The sequence below is a fragment of the Microcebus murinus genome, chromosome 12, assembly GCF_040939455.1.
Source record: "Microcebus murinus isolate Inina chromosome 12, M.murinus_Inina_mat1.0, whole genome shotgun sequence".
NCBI classification, from domain to species: Eukaryota; Metazoa; Chordata; class Mammalia; order Primates; family Cheirogaleidae; genus Microcebus; species Microcebus murinus.
The window spans coordinates 36,292,082-36,308,142 of record NC_134115.1 but is presented as its reverse complement, the minus strand read 5'-3'; positions in this window follow the sequence as shown (position 1 = coordinate 36,308,142).

Below are 16,061 nucleotides of genomic sequence, written 5' to 3'. Positions count from 1 at the left end.
AAACCTTAATAGACAAGTGACTATTGATATCCATGTTACACCATTTTCAGGTTATGCATGATATTTCTCTCTAGTATACATTTTGAAATCTGATAATAGAATATTAGCAGTTTAAGGCTAGGAAGGGCCATAGAAAATGTCTAGAATAAAGTTTTCTAAAATGTGTTAAGACATTATCCTTCAAACTCCTCTGCCAAGTAAGGGTGCTGCAGGCTCTATCTCCCTCTTGGGCTGGGTAAGGGCATAGTAAGGATTTGGAGATGGCCTCTTGGAAATAAACCTGTTTAACTTTGTCTTACCATTGTTCCTAAACTTACTTGACTATGAAATTCACTTCTGCTAATACGAGCTTTAGTGTTCCAGGAATCTCATTTTCCTCAAAATACACTTTGCAGATCATCAGCGTAGTATAACTCCCCGAATTTAATGCTGAAAAGAAAAAGAAATCAGTTCAGAAAGGCTCAGACAGTTCAGGGTTTCAGAAGGTAGAGAATGGTAGAGCTGGGAATTGAAAACAGGCTTCTTAATTCCTAGTCTAGTTAGTGCCTTTGATTTTGTCTTCACTCTTTTGCTATACCCCTCTAGCACGATTCGCAGCACAGCTTAGAGCTCATGCTCCAAGGTCTCAGCTCCATCGCTTAGAAGCGTTGTGAATTTAGATGAGTTTTAACACTTCTCCGAGCCTCAGGTTCCTCATCCTCACACAGTTGTGAAAGCTTTTAAAGGGCTTAGTTAAGCGTTAGAAAATACACAGTTCTGTTATATTGCGTCTAGCATTAGGACGTCTGTCCAGAAAGTATCCAGCCACTGTTAATCTAAGCAGAATGGTTTGCAGGATGTAACCTGGCAGCCAAGGCGAGTGGGCTGGAATGCGCAGGCGTGAACAATGACGATTTCGCTGCACTAGTCGCTAGGCGCCGCTGAGGGGGCACGTGTGCCATGTGACTGCCTCATTCATAAATGAGCCAGTAGAGAGCATCTGCATCAAATTTGTGTTAAGCTTGAACATTCCTCCCGGGGAAACTATTCAGATGATTCTGAAGGCTTTCGAGGATGGTGCAATGAGTGCAGCACAAATAAAAGTGTGGTACAAACGCTACGAAGGTGGTGGAGAATCTGTTGAGAGTGATCCAGGTTCTGGAAGGCCTGCAATATAAGCAGAACACCCGGGAATGTTGAACATGTACGGGTTAGGTTAAGAGACACGGGGAGAACTGTGTGAGGTCCCAAGGTACCTACTTTGAAGGGGACTGAGGCATCATTGTCCTATGTACAGTGTTTTTTGTATCTAGTATCTTCTTCAATAAAGGTCTCTATTTTTCGTATTACATGGCTGGATACTTTCTGGACAGACCTCATTCTCTAATTGTTTTATGTATGTTAATATTGCCTCCTCTAAGCTCTAAGACAGCAGTCATTGTTTTAGATACTTACCTTCATTTAATTTACTCCTTTCCCCATGGGAGGAAGGGGGGAAGGGATGGAGAGAGGGAGGAAGCAAGAGAGAGAAACTAGATCTAATTCACATACCAAAGTGAATTCAATGGTTTTTAGTTTAGCTAAGAATTGTGTATCCACCCCCACAGTTAATTTTAGAATTTTTTCATCACCCCACAAAGAAACTCTGTGCTCATTAGTAATCACTCCTATTTCCTCCCAGCCCCTATAGCCCTAGGCAACCATTAATCTTTCTGTCTCTGTACATTTGCCTATTCTGAATACTTCACATAAATGAAATTACAAAATATGTGGTCTTTTGCGACAGGCTTCTTTTACTTAGCATAGTGTTTTCAAGGTTCATCATGTAGAACCTGTCAGTACTTTATTACTTTATTAACCCAATAATATTCCATTTAATAGATATACCACATTTTCTCTGTTATTGATTAGTTGAGGGTATTTGAGCTTTTTCCACGTGTTGGCTATTATAAACAATACTGCTGTGAATATTCATGTGCAAGTTTTTGTGTGGGTCTAAGTTTTCATTCCTAGGAATAGAATTGCTAGGTCACATGGTAAATCTATGTTTAAACTTTTGAGAAGCTGCTAGATTATTTTCCAAAGCAGGTGCACCATTCTGCATTCCCACCATCAGTGTCTAAAGATTCCACTTTTTCTACTTTTTTTTTTGCTATTTGTTGTTTTCCCTATTTTTTTTTATTATAACCATCCTAGTGAATGTGAATTGGAATCTCTCTGTAGTTTTGATTTGCATTTCCCTAATGAGTAAAGATGAGCATCTATTCATGAGCTTATTGGCTATATTTATATCTTCTTTAGAAAACGTCTACTTTGATCCTTTGCCTATTTTTCAGTTGGGTTGTTTGTCTTTTTATTGTTGAGTTTTAAGAGTACCTTATATACTCTGGATGCAAGACCCTTATCAGATACATGATTTGTAAATATTTTCTCCCATGCTGTGGATTATCTTTCCACTTTGTCTTTCTTGATGGTATCATTTCAGCCACACATATTTTAATTTTGAGCAACTACAATGTATTATTTTTTCTCTTGTGTTTTTGGTGTTGTGTCTAAAAAGACATTGACTAACCCAAGTTCATGAAGATTTACTCTTATGTTGTCTTCTAATAGTTTTATAGTTTAATCTCTTATAATCAGGTCCATAATTCATTTTGAATTAGTTTTTGTGTTTGGTTGGGTATAACTTTATCCAGTTGTTTTAGCATCATTTGTTGAAAAAACTGTTTTTGTTTTTTTTTCTTTCTCTCATTGAATAACCTTGGCAGCCTTGTTGAAATCATCTGAGCACAAATAGCTTTATATCTGGACTCTCAATTCTGTTCCTTTGATCTATTTGTTTATCCTTATGCTGGTGCCACAATGTCTTGGTGGCTACAGCTTTGTAATAAGTTTTGAAATTGAGAAGTGTGAGTCCTCCTACTTTGTTCTTCTTTTTCAAAATTGCTTGGCTTTCCTTGGTCCCTTGCATTTCCATATAAAGTTAGGATCTGCTTATTAATTTCTCTAAAAAGTCCAGCTGGAATTTTGATAGGGATTGCATTGAATTTATAGATGACATTGGGGAGTATTGTGACCTTAATATTAAGTCTTCTAATTCACTAACATTAGATGTCTTTCATTTATTTGGCCCCCTTTAATTCCTTTCAATAATGTTTTATGGTTTCCAGAGTTCCAGTTTTATATTTCTTTTATTAAATTTATATCTAAGTATTTTTCTCTTCTTAATACTATTGTAAATGAGATTGTTTTCTTAATTTCACTTTCAGATTTTTATTTCTAGCATATAGAAATACAATTGATTTTTTTAATATCTTGTATCTTGCAATCTTGCTAATCTTGTTTATAAATTTGAATAGTTTTTACTGGATTTCTTAGAATTGCATATATACAAGATAATGTTATCTATGAGTAGGGATAATAGTTTTATCCCTTCATTTCCAACCTGAAAGCCTTTTATATCTTTTTCATGCTTTATTGCCCTGGCTAGAACATATAGTACAATGTTTAATTGAAGTGACAATAGAGAGTCTTCTTTCTGTTCTTAGGGGGAAAGCATTCAGTCTTTTATCATTAAGTGTCATCTAAGCTGTGGGGTTTTCATAGATGTCCTTTATTAGGCTGAGAATGTCCTATCACATATTATTTTTATAAGAAAACATTATTTTAAAAATAAATACACAACTAAATAAATATTTCATTAATTGACTTGGATTTCATGGTTTCCCTCTTGAAGCAGCTTTGATGCTACTCTTAACCTCAATAAAAGAAATCAATTGAATTTAGATTCTTTTGAGAAAGTAAGTTGAAAAAGTTAGGGCTTCTATTTTACCCAATTTTGTGTGATTCCTTCTAACCAACCTGCTACCTCTTTTATTCGTCTGTTATCCTGATCTTCATTATGGCCATAGTAACTTTTAATGATATAATTCCTGTCTCTCGTGATGGCTCTAACACTAATGTCTAGCAGTTTCTTTCACGTTTTTCATTATCGAAGTCTGATAAGCTCCAGGTGAAGATTTGGGGCAGTATCTTTAGAAAGTCGAAGTAGTAGCCATTAATGAGGCTTAGGTGTTTCAGGAAATGATGAAAACTTGATCAAATGGAAACCCGAAGGAGACTATCCTCCAGGAGTTTTTTACAGCCTCTGCTAACAATAAGAATTCAATTAATAGAAAAGTTATACCTGTGGATAATATTAAACCATCAGACAGCTAATTTTAAATGAAACTTATGGCAAACATATACCTATTAATACTCTTATAAAGAATGAAAGCTGGGAGAACTGCTGTATCAGCAAGATTGCCTGAGGTCAATTGGGTAATCTATATATGGATGTATATATTTAATATATGTAAATTACATATTCTCCTTCTTTAATCCCTTACATATTTCTGCTCATTTAGCTGGCCTACTAGTCAATAAAGAGAAGCCACCATTTTTTGTACATCAAATCCTATTTGAAATGAGAGGTAAATATTTTGCAAGGTTTGTTGAGTTAAGTCCAAAGAAAGGTCCCAAATGCAACATTTTGGCCATAGGAATTTGAGAGGAGGGTAAGGGACAGCTATCTTCTTAACATAAGCATTTTTCTTCTTCTTAAACTTAATTTAGAGTTTTGTGAGAATGCTCTACCAAGTCATAAAATAATATGTTTTCTTGTTCTCTGGATTGTTAATTAAGAATGAACTGAAGCCTTAAGCGATTTTTAGAGAATTACATTTGAGATTTGGGCTAACAAAATAGGAATTAGGATCGTTAGGATAGGCATTTTAGCAGATAACAAATTTTACCTTCCTAATTTTTCCCTAGCTAAGATTAGTAATACCCCCTAGTCAGAGCGCTTATTCCTAAGCAAGAGTCATGCAACCTTTCAATTGCTAGGTGATACAGAAAAAGAAAACAATTTTGAAAAATCAGAATTAGTCTCCCTAACAACAGAAAGCTCTTTCTTAGTAACTGTCTAGAAAATTCCCAGCCAACATCATAATTAGCTAAGTAAAAGTAACTAGAAGGAGATTTTTGAACATAAATGATCAAGATTTAAGATGGCAGCAGTCCTGATTTATATTTGATACAAGCACACAGTTGTGGCTCTAGTGTTTTATATGCAGCCCCCATCAGCAAAGCACAAAAGGCTGCCTTCAAGGTGGATTAGAGTATTTCTTTTTCAAAAGGTAAGAACAGGACTTCCTAAGCAAGTGTTCTTCAGACGGAATTTGGAGGGATCATGAAATTGGATAAAAAGACATTAAATTATTATTTCACTAATTATAAATGAAATTAAATATTTTCTTCAATTAAGAATCCACAAAAGTATCAGCAAAAACTGTGACCATGAGCAATAGAAACTACATATTTTTTACATCATTTCATATTTGCAGATATCTTAAAATATTTTCATTAACTACTTTGAAATCATAGTAGCTCTTAGATATAGGATAAGTCTTTTATGTTAATGAAGAAACACGTGTATACACCACAAATTTAGTTTTTTAAGCATTTCCATAACTATTGCAATATGATTTTTGTAATCATATATTTTCTTTTATTAATTTAAAAATATTTATCTGAGAGGTGGTCTTTTGGTATCACCAGACTGCCAAGGGTCCATAGAACACGCAAAACAATCTCTGGTGTGGAGGAAAAAGGAAAGGAGGCTGTTCACGTGTGCTCCTTGCCCCACAAACCACCTTAGGTCATCCAGCATGTGTCTGCCTGGCCTTGTTCTCTCTTTGCATTGATCCTTTGATACTTCCAGGTGATAGAAATTGAGGATTACCTTCAGCTCACTGAAGTTCTAACACAAGATCCTGAGTCTGCTTTTATCAGAGAAGATTCTCTCAAAATGGCAAAACATAGAAAATTTACTCTGGCTTAAACTGAAGGGAAAATGAGTAGCTCATACAACAAGTCCAGAAATACGGCCACTTCAGAAGAGAAATGAAAAAGCTTTGGTCCTGTTCCTCCAACACTCTGGGCTCTTTCTGCTTTCCTGTGTGTGCTTCAGACTCAGGCTGACAGTCAGAGCCTCCAGTGATTCTGGCCATCTTGTGCAGATGCCACATTATCCAGGGGAAATAAAAGAAGTAAAATAGGAGTGGCTGTACCCATGTTTACTACTAAGAAGCAAGAAAATGCTTGTGAGAACCTTCCATAAAGCTTTCCTTCATGTCTTCTTGGCCAAGACTAGATCATATTCCTGTTTCTAAATCAATCATTGACAATGGGACTCTGATTCTCATGACTGGCTTGGACTAAATTTTGAGGGTAGAATGGGTATTATAGACTCAACTTAAAAGGCCCAGTAGGTGCCATCTCACTCAGTCACTTTCTATTAGAAATACAGTATAACAATGTAAAACTAATAAAACTAATAAAAACCAGGCAGACAAATATGGGGTATTTCAAATGAAAAATATTTCCATTTTTTCTCCATTGTATAAGATTGGTTTATCTTTGGGCAAATACTTTAGCCTTTAAATTTCAAGCTTCTACATGAGAATTACAGTGTGAACCCGTCAGTCGCCTTATAGAGGTGTTCAAAAGGTGAATGCCATGCTCTGAAAGCAAGCTGACTCTTCTGAAAATGATGCCAAGCCTCTCATTGTTCTCACTGACAGACAAATCTTGCTGACAGAGAAGCTGCCCAAATTTGCCAGTTCAACTCGAAGACTCACAGGCAATGTTGAGTTGGAATTTTCAGGTTTTAAACACCTTGGAATATCTACAGTTTTCCTACAACATGTCAAAAAAATTTGCACAGTGAGGGGATCTTAATGTACTTTAATGATACCAAATATCTCAGCACTATTAAAGGTAAGAAGAAGTATCCAAATCTAACAGACAAACCTGGGGTGTATGACTCCAAATCATTTGAAATTTTCAGTTTTAGAATGAAGGCCAGGACTTCATGAGAGACTCCAAACCTCCTTCCTCAGAAAGAAAAATTTGAAAATGAGGGAGAAATATGGCGAACTGTGCATACTATCTGAACACTTCAATAAAGAAGAAAAATGAAAGATCTGTTCTCAGGAATAGATTAGAGAAACACAGAGAAAGCAGAATGGGCAAATTGAAAGGCAGAGCATGCATCCTGTGTAGGCATCCTGTGGGGGACTGAGTAAAGGAGCATGAAAACATTTCAGGGCTTCATTTGAAGCTGGGGTATCGATGCACGTGTAGCTGAGACAAGGACCCTATGTTGCTTGAGGGTGAACTTTGGAGAAGGAAGTTGCACTGTCTTTTATCTGGGTCTTTTTAGTAATGCTGAGTCCAAGCTATGACACATGGCTTTGGCCTTGTCTCTTGGTCGTTGTGGGAGATGACAGCATAATATCTATTTCAACAAGCCAATCCTCCAACTGGAAACCCCTCACATGTCTAGGTAAGCTTTTGCTTCATTTACGTTTCACTACTGCTGGCCAATAGGAAAGCCAAGGGAAAAGGAACTAATATTTTGGAGACCTGTGGTGGTGTTTCAGATTCTGTGTCCTTAATACTCTTCCCTCTGCCTCATTCTCCAATAAGTCCCATTCCCCTCACCTGCCATCTTTGCCCAGATAAACTCTTCACTCCCTGCCATGCTAGGTTAGGTGATGTTTTTCTGGGATCTCATAACAGTCTTCATGTACCTTTAACAGGGTTCATGTGACCTTGTTCAGAATTTATTTAGTATTTGCATGTCTCTCTCATGCTAGAATGTGAGCTTTTCTAGGGCAAACAACATTTCTTATTCATATATATATCCAGCTCCTAACAGAGTGTTCAGCACATATTAAGTGCCCAAATAATTTTGTTTGATGTAACTGAACAGAGATTGCTAAAGCAATGAAATGAAGTGGCTTTACTTTCCCAGGAATATCCACAGTACCCTTCCAACCTATATACCCTTGCTCTGTTCCACTTTACAAGGAGTATCAATCAAGGTGTTCTGATGACATGTTTTAGTGGTCTGCCATAGACATTTATATGGAGCTTTTCTGTAAGAGTACAGAAAAATGAAAAGAAAACTCTCTAATGTTCAGTTCAAAATGCATTGTCAAATCTTTCAGGCTATTAATATGCAGGTAGCATGATGATCAGGCTTTGGTATTAAATATCATTATGATTTTTATTCATTTTAAGGCCACCAGTACCACTCTCTCAATAAATCAAGTCAAATTTAATATATGCCAAAGATCATGATTAATAGTAAGAAGAAACTATCAACTAATAAAGATTCCCAAATGTGAGTTTGAGTGAATCTCTAAGACTAAGAAAATACAATGAGAAGAAAATTTTTTGAAAGATATTTTTAACCCGATGGAAAAAGGAAGCAAACTAAAATTACATCATCTATTATATTTCAAACTCAAACATATGAAGGTTTTTTTTTTTTTGGAAAGAAGGAAACTCAAAATGTATCCTTCTTAAAGAGTAGAAAGCATGAGATACTCTAACTCTTCCTTGTCAATTAGTCTCTTCCACTCATGCCTGATTAGATGGCAGAACATGGAGCCATCAAGAGCTATTGTGGTGGTTTTAGAAAGGTAAGGGCAAAGGCTTTGATATGGGAAGTCAAGATCTCCTTGAAGCAATGTCGGCCATTTTCTAGAAAAGATATGCATAGCATGTAGGGAAATGATGGTAGCTGCACTGAATGGGAAGGATTGAGCCCCTGCAAGACACAAATGTTTGATGTTCTTCAATATGTGAGCTTTTTATGTTCCTTTATACCCTCTTGTCTGAGAGCCAAGGGGCAAAACCCACCCAGGGACCTCTGACACAATAACCAGGTTCTCAAACCTGTCCTCTTTGGCTGTGGCCATTTTGAATCTATATATCTGAGATGGTTCTTCTTCATTCAGGGAACTACTTTTCACTGGCAAAGTAAATTCATGAAGATATTATAATAGCTTAATCTTTTACCTATCATGAGTGAAATTTATGTTGAGCCACAGACTTTAATACCTTCTTAACCCAATGATATGATTCATGGTAGAACTGTCTAGAAACCCAGAGGGAGTGCTGCATTTGAGCAGAAAGAGATTCTTCACACAAGGGAACAAGTTAAATTACATTCATCTAGGGTGTTGCTCAAAGCGCTCCACTGGGAAGAAAAGGTAGGAATTTTCATTTACATTTTTATTTATGTTATCCTTTTATACTTATTTGTTATTGCATAACTTACTGGCATAGTGGGGTACATTTAAGGCTTAGAGGTAAATAAATGTACACATATTAGGATTGCATGCTCTATGTCTTTTTATTTTCTTCCTAAAAATTATGTGCCTTTTTCCATTCAAACCTTGCTATCTTGATGGCTACCTACATTGTATCAGGCTGCAGAAGATTTCCCCATTCTGATTCAACTACTCCAGGGGCCCTGAGCCTGCCTGCTTCTGCTCCATTTCAGTAAATGATTAAGGCATTGGGCAGCCAGTTATAGGGACCATTTTCTTTTCTGCATAGAAGGAACACATGGCTGATTGAGTGGGGATATCCCTGTCCTCCATGAGTTGTAAGTCTGGCGATATTGATCTGTATAGACATTCTGCACAAGTTACAGATTGAGCAATGCTGAAGTGGTTATGTTTTTCAGATGCATTGCCTATGAGTGCTTGGTGCATTTTCCTTCTTGGTGATGATTATTATTATTTTTTCTACTCACTTAAAGCTATCAGTTTGAAATGATAATCTTCGTACCCTGGTAAAGAATTCCTACCCTGTCTCTGTCTGCCTAGGGAATATGGTTAAAACCATTCAAAACAGAACTTCAATATAATAAAAACACACATTTAAAACTGTTTAGAAAAATCCCAGATTCCAATTACAAAAGTACAGCATGAAGATGAATGGAATCCAATTTCTAAAGGGCAGAAATGCATCCTGACAAAGCAAGAGAAAAGCTCACTGACTATTCAAAATAGAAAACAGTAGAAGGTTGAAAGAGTTCTCAATTTCCAGCCCTGTGCTGCCAGTGTTTTATAAAATATTTTCTATAACATATGTTACCAGCTACTTGAACTATTTGTTTTTTCAATAGCTTTGGGTTAATGAGAGGGCTAGGATGACTTGAAAAAGGGAAAAGACTCATCTGGGTCATAGACAAATGTCCATCTAAACATAGAAAGAACAGGACATGGGGATCTCTAGCTTAGCTCCAGATGGATATTATGAATTAGGCTTATATATAGAAAGAAGAAAAATAAAACTCTTCTTTCCTTTGCATTCCTTTTAGTGACAGAGAATGGATATTGTATCGTCAGGAAAGAGTAGAAACCAGCCTGCCTGTCACTGTGATTTTCCATTTTACTTACAGGCGATTTTCTTGGGAGATCCGTTTGTATATGATTCTTTTATCTTAGCATCTGGGTGAATTCAGCCTGGATTCTTCCCTCTGTCCAGCTTCAAAGAATTATATAAGTATATAAACCATATAGATATTACTAAAATTGGTATGACCTGGTCTTATCAGACTTAAGACTGTGACACACACACTCATAGAATTAGTTATTGTTCTTCTCAGAGTCCTGAGGGGTTTCCAGCCTCTTTTACTCCATGTAGATTCAAATCCCTTCCTTGCAAGAAACTACCCCCACTCTATTTGAAGAATTTTAACCACTGACAACACTTTTGAGCTTTTTTCAGTTACCGATGGTTGGCTATAAAGAGAAATGAAAGGGTGAGCGTTTGCCAGATCTGTGGCTTTATGGTTTTCAAAGCCTGGAAACAATCTCCTCTTTCTTTCCTGGAGCAAGGCCTCAGGCCTGAGATAACTAACTCTGCTACAGAGGGTTCATTTGAATTAAGAGTAAACAAAATTATTCTTTAATCTCTGCAGTGAACCGAACCATTTCAGACCCAAATTGGCTGCAACGATTAAAAAGAGACAAATGAAACAAGAGAGTCAGAGAAGCGAAGACTTTTGGTCATCTACTGTAGGTCCCTAAGGATGTAGCTTGCAGAAGCCTGAGAGCCTTCTGGGAGGTAGAGAGGCTAGTTCTGAAAACCCAAGACCAAAATATTAATATCTATGCATAAACAATCCATTCTAATACAGTTTGAGATGTTATTTCATATTGCACCTAAAAGAGTCAAAATAGTAAAGGTGGAGCAGACCTGGAGTATGGGGCTGGACACATTCTTTGTAGCCTGTATATCTTATTTTCAAGGACATCCTTTTCTGTCCTAAGTTGTTTCAACCATTGAGCTATCTTAGGCTAATATGTATTATTATGAATTTCTTTAGAATCGGTTTTCCCATTGATGGAATTGTGTGCCTGTATGTTTCCATCTAAGGAGACCTATTTTAAAATCTTAAAACCTGGCATTTACTAGGTGCCATTTAAATTAATTACTTAATTCCTCTTTATTTTTAAAATAGAAGCAAAAATATGTCTCTCAAAGTTTGCTAGGAGGGTTAATTTGGAGAATATTTGTAAAGTGATTTAACTAACACTAAATACTTTAACACTGCACAGATACATGGGGCCTCAGAATCTGTCCCCGTATCTCCACCTCAATTTCCATAATTCTTTTAAATATAAATTCAAAAACTGAGCAGTCTTCCTTCTGTCAATGAAGTCCTATTACAGGAAAAATGACTAAGAGAAACCAAAAAAGAAAAGAAAAGAAAGCTGTGGGACAAAAAAGTAAAATAAAAAAAAGAAGGGAGCTCTGTCTCTCTAGAGTCAAAAACAACCAGGCAATTGGATTAATTTAGCTAAGCATTAAATCAAGTTAATAAAAAAAAATCATTAGCCAAGAAACTTTTTGAATTATTGGTTGAGGTGATGCCATCAAAGGAATTTCAAGGAAAGATTTGTCTGTGAATATCTCACCTTTATTTTTCCTGCTTCTCTTTTCTATTCTGTTTGTCTGTTGTGTTTTTGAGGGGCTTTGGGAATTATAAAATAATATAAGCTCACTGTAAACCAAATGAATGAAAAAAAATATACAGAGTGAAAAATGAAATCTCCTCTATCTTGCTCTATCATACTCCTTAGAAAAAGCCATTAAAATAATATAATAATAATAATAATAATAATAAAGTCCTAAAGGACTTTGCACATACTGTTTTTCAGTCTACTCTTTCACTTAGTAACATATTTGATCATCTTTCCAAAAGAGTGTGTAAAGAACTCCTCATTTTGACTGCAGCTAGTGTGACATTTTTAAATGTACCCTAATGTATTTACTCATTCTCCTACTCTTCTTCGATGAAGTCCCATGGAATCATTTATTTCATGGGTTTCTATGTCAGACGCAAAGTTGGAATATCTCTACCCTCTATCCTTAGGGTCCTTGAGAACTGTGAAGCCCTAGTGATAGCAGAACCATTTTTCTAAGTGGTTACATGGTTAATGGGAAAATTCCCATTGGGCCCTGTGATTTTGACAATGATGCATTTTCGTGGGCTAACCAGTATTTCTGTGTGCTTGATAATTTTTAGAAACACCTCAAAATTCTGTTAGATTTACTATATATTATCTTTAGCTCTCACAGTGTTGTGGTTCGTGATCTGGCTCTTGTTCAGCTTCCGTTGTCACTCCTTCCCTACATGCTCTCTGAGCTGCAGTCATCCAAACTGCTAGCTGCTAAGCACGGAGGCTGTGTGTTCTACCTCTCTTTACCTCTACATGTGGTGTGCTCGGTGCAGCGAATCCTGCCTTCCTCTCTAGTGAAATAGTACGTGTTCAAAACCTCTGCTTATTGCTTCCTCTGTAAATCTCTTCCTCTTCTTCATCTCATCCCACCCAAGAGGAAATACTCTTTGTATCCTATTGCAACAATATGTTTAAAGTCTGGCTTCTTCTCTACGGAATAGGATTGTTGAGGGCAGTTACCGCATTGTGAATGTTTAGCCAGTGTCCAGCCCAGAGAAGCTGCTGCCTAGATGTCAGGTGATCAGGTGACTCTAAGCCACCTGACTCAAAGGGCAGCTACCTAGAGATACTCTTTTCATTTAGCATAGGCTCTAGATGAGAGAAACCGACAGGGTGCTACTATGATCTGGAAGTACACGCGGACGATTTTAGATGATGACTATTGCAAAAGTTGCCTTTTCCGCCTAAGCTGCCATCACACTGAGAGTTGTCATCCTTCCTTTACTGTAAACTTTTCCCACTGCTAAGTAATGCTCAACAATGTACTGTAGCATCCAGTGCAATAGCAGGTTCCATATGGCCCCTCACCATTTACTTCTACGTTCATTGGCAAGTTAGAATGGCATTGTTCATTATATTTCAGATGTCAGTCCCGCTGGAGCCCGTCCAAGGCTGTGTACTTAAACTGTCAAAAAGGGAAAGGCTGACATTGGGCATGACTCATTACCGTGCAATAGATGTAAGAGAGCATTTCAGGGGAAAATCAGCTTTAATCAGTATCAGTAGATGTCATGATTTTCCCTAGCCCTGATAACGATGCATCAGTTCAGAAATGACAGCTGCCGGACACCTATCATTGCATCATTTATACTCTTCCATACCACCGGGCTCCACACTCCAGTCATTGATCTAATTTGCTTCTGTTTTTGGAGGATCAACAACAGTAACAATAGAGACATAAATAAGTATCCTTTCTAAAGAAATGAGGTAGGTACCAGAGTGATTATCATGATTATAATGGAATCCTGGCCTTTGTGTACACAGGAAAGGCTCTTTGCTTACCTATTGCTTGCATGGAAAAAGTAAGATTTTCCAATTTGTTATGTGCTTTCTAGTAGCTTATCTTATTTATGTTTTGTACAAGCCCTGTAAGGTAGATTGATATCATCAACTCTGTTGTGCAGCTGAAAAATCTGAGGTCCCACTGGGAATCAATGAAAGAGTTGGGAAGGCTCAAACCAAGGTATTCTGCCTCCGTGGCTTTCCAATGGAGAGTTCATGACAGAACTCTGCATCAAATCATTCAAGAATCCAAGTGCCAAATACGTCAGAGAGCTGTAGAAAAGAATAGCTGTCGAAGAGTTGAAAGAAGACAACTTTTCCCAAGGGCTTTCCATTTTCCTATTACTGGTCCTATACTTCTGGTGTCTTAAAATGAGCCCAGGAAATGGAAGCCAACTTGAGCTTCACACAAGCTGTCTCAGAAGCACCTTGATAAAATATCAAGAACTATATATTTTTCCATTTTGTTGCTTCCACAGAAATACTGCCTGTTCAATTCTTATCGCATTTGTTCCATTGGTTGTTTCCCAGAAGGAAAGGGCCATGTGTATCTCTGCTTATAATACAGCTTTGTAAATAGATAATCAAGTGTTTCTTCTGATGGTGCTGTAAAAAGTGAACAAAGCTATTTTCTCCTCAAGGGATAGACCTTCTGAGGATGCTACTAGGTAGACAAAAACCTGAGGAATTATGATGTTGTGCTATCATATCCTTGCCCATAGAATATTTAGTATGATATCCTTTTTCTTCCCTTCCCTATAACTTTTTTTTTCCTCTTGGTATGTCTTAATAATGCTGAGAAATGGAAAATCTGAACACCATGGCTGTTCCAATTTACTGGGATTTTTAAAGATAGTTTCATGATGTTCCCAAAGGTCTTCAACTGTGTAGCCAATGGATTCCAGTATTTCTCAGACTAGTAAAGCACCTTGCTTTCTATAGTCATTTTTGAAAAGCAATAAATAATTCCTGAACACTTTGGCAAAGCATAGGAACAAACCCACTCACAAACCCACAAAGGTCTGGCACAGTTATTTTTTGTAGTAAAATGAGATTAAGAGGAAAGCCGATCAAGATAAGGTTATATATACAGTTGCTTCCCTTCAGCAAAACATTTGGTAAAGTGGATATCCCTGGTGTCTTTAGAACAAACAAACAAAAAAATTATCAATTGGATGATACTATGGTTAGTATATGTATAGCTTGTTAAATTATTTTATCAAATATATTGATTATGATATTGGAGGAAAGCCTAGGGTATGTTATATATCTCCGGAACATATTAGAATATCCCTTTTTAATAAAGCCTTTTTGTTCCTGTCAAGAAACAAATACCTCCCTGGTAATTAGATTTTTAGGAAGTCATTTCATCAGATTGATAATATTACCAAATTATTTTGAAGTGCTATTTTAAATTATGCATTGGTGAGAACTAATTAATGATAATAGGTTAATAATTATAAGAAAGGGTTTTGCTTTTTGAAGTCATGAAATAGTTGGCGGGTGCTGCATAGATGGTTAATGTGCTTCTCAGTTGAAGATTTTAAGCTATTTAAAGTATTTGAATTGGTTGCTAGAGAGTGTGTTACCATATATAAAAGTGACTGGATCTCCATGTGTCTTGTGGCCCCACTGGCAAGGCTTGTGGCTGGCATAAGACACTAAACCTTGGGATTTCCTTTCCACAGAATAGGAACAGATGACCAGTAAGGGAGTACAGCATGGTCATGATTAATTTTATCCAAAGAGATGAAAGAAGAAGAAATATGTTTCACTTTCTGCATAAAGTATCCCAAGAATGGAAAAATAAGCACCAAGTATACTCACCAGCAAATTGGTTTCACTGATCAATACCTAAGTGCACACATAGGAATAACATTTATCAGGCATGGGGCAGATAGGAGGGGGGAGGAGGGGATGGGTATATACATACATAATGAGTGCGATGCATACCATCTGGGGGAAGGACATGCTTGAAGCTCTGATTGGAGGTGGGGGGAGCAAGGCAACATACATAACCTAAACATTTGTACCCCCATAATATGCTGAAATAAAAAAAATAAAAAATAAAATAAAATAAAATGAATGCTGTCTCCCTGTTTTCTTTCCCCTTCCACCAGTTTGATGAATATGAGTATGGATAGCTTGGAAACTACATTATTATGATGAATAGAACTGGAGTGTGAATGGGACCTGAGTCTTTGAATCACTAGGTAAAGAACTGCCCATCGGCCTGGAGCAGTTATGAGATTGTTATATGGGTGGTAAACTTCTGTTGTGTTGAGACACTGAAATTTTACTTTGTTTTTTATCAGAGCTGATGTAACTCTAAGTAATATTATATAAGTCAAAACTCTGGGTCGATCTGACAGCACCTTGAGTTCTAGACCTAGTGGTATCTTGGTGATAAGCTCTGGCTGGTTGCAGTTC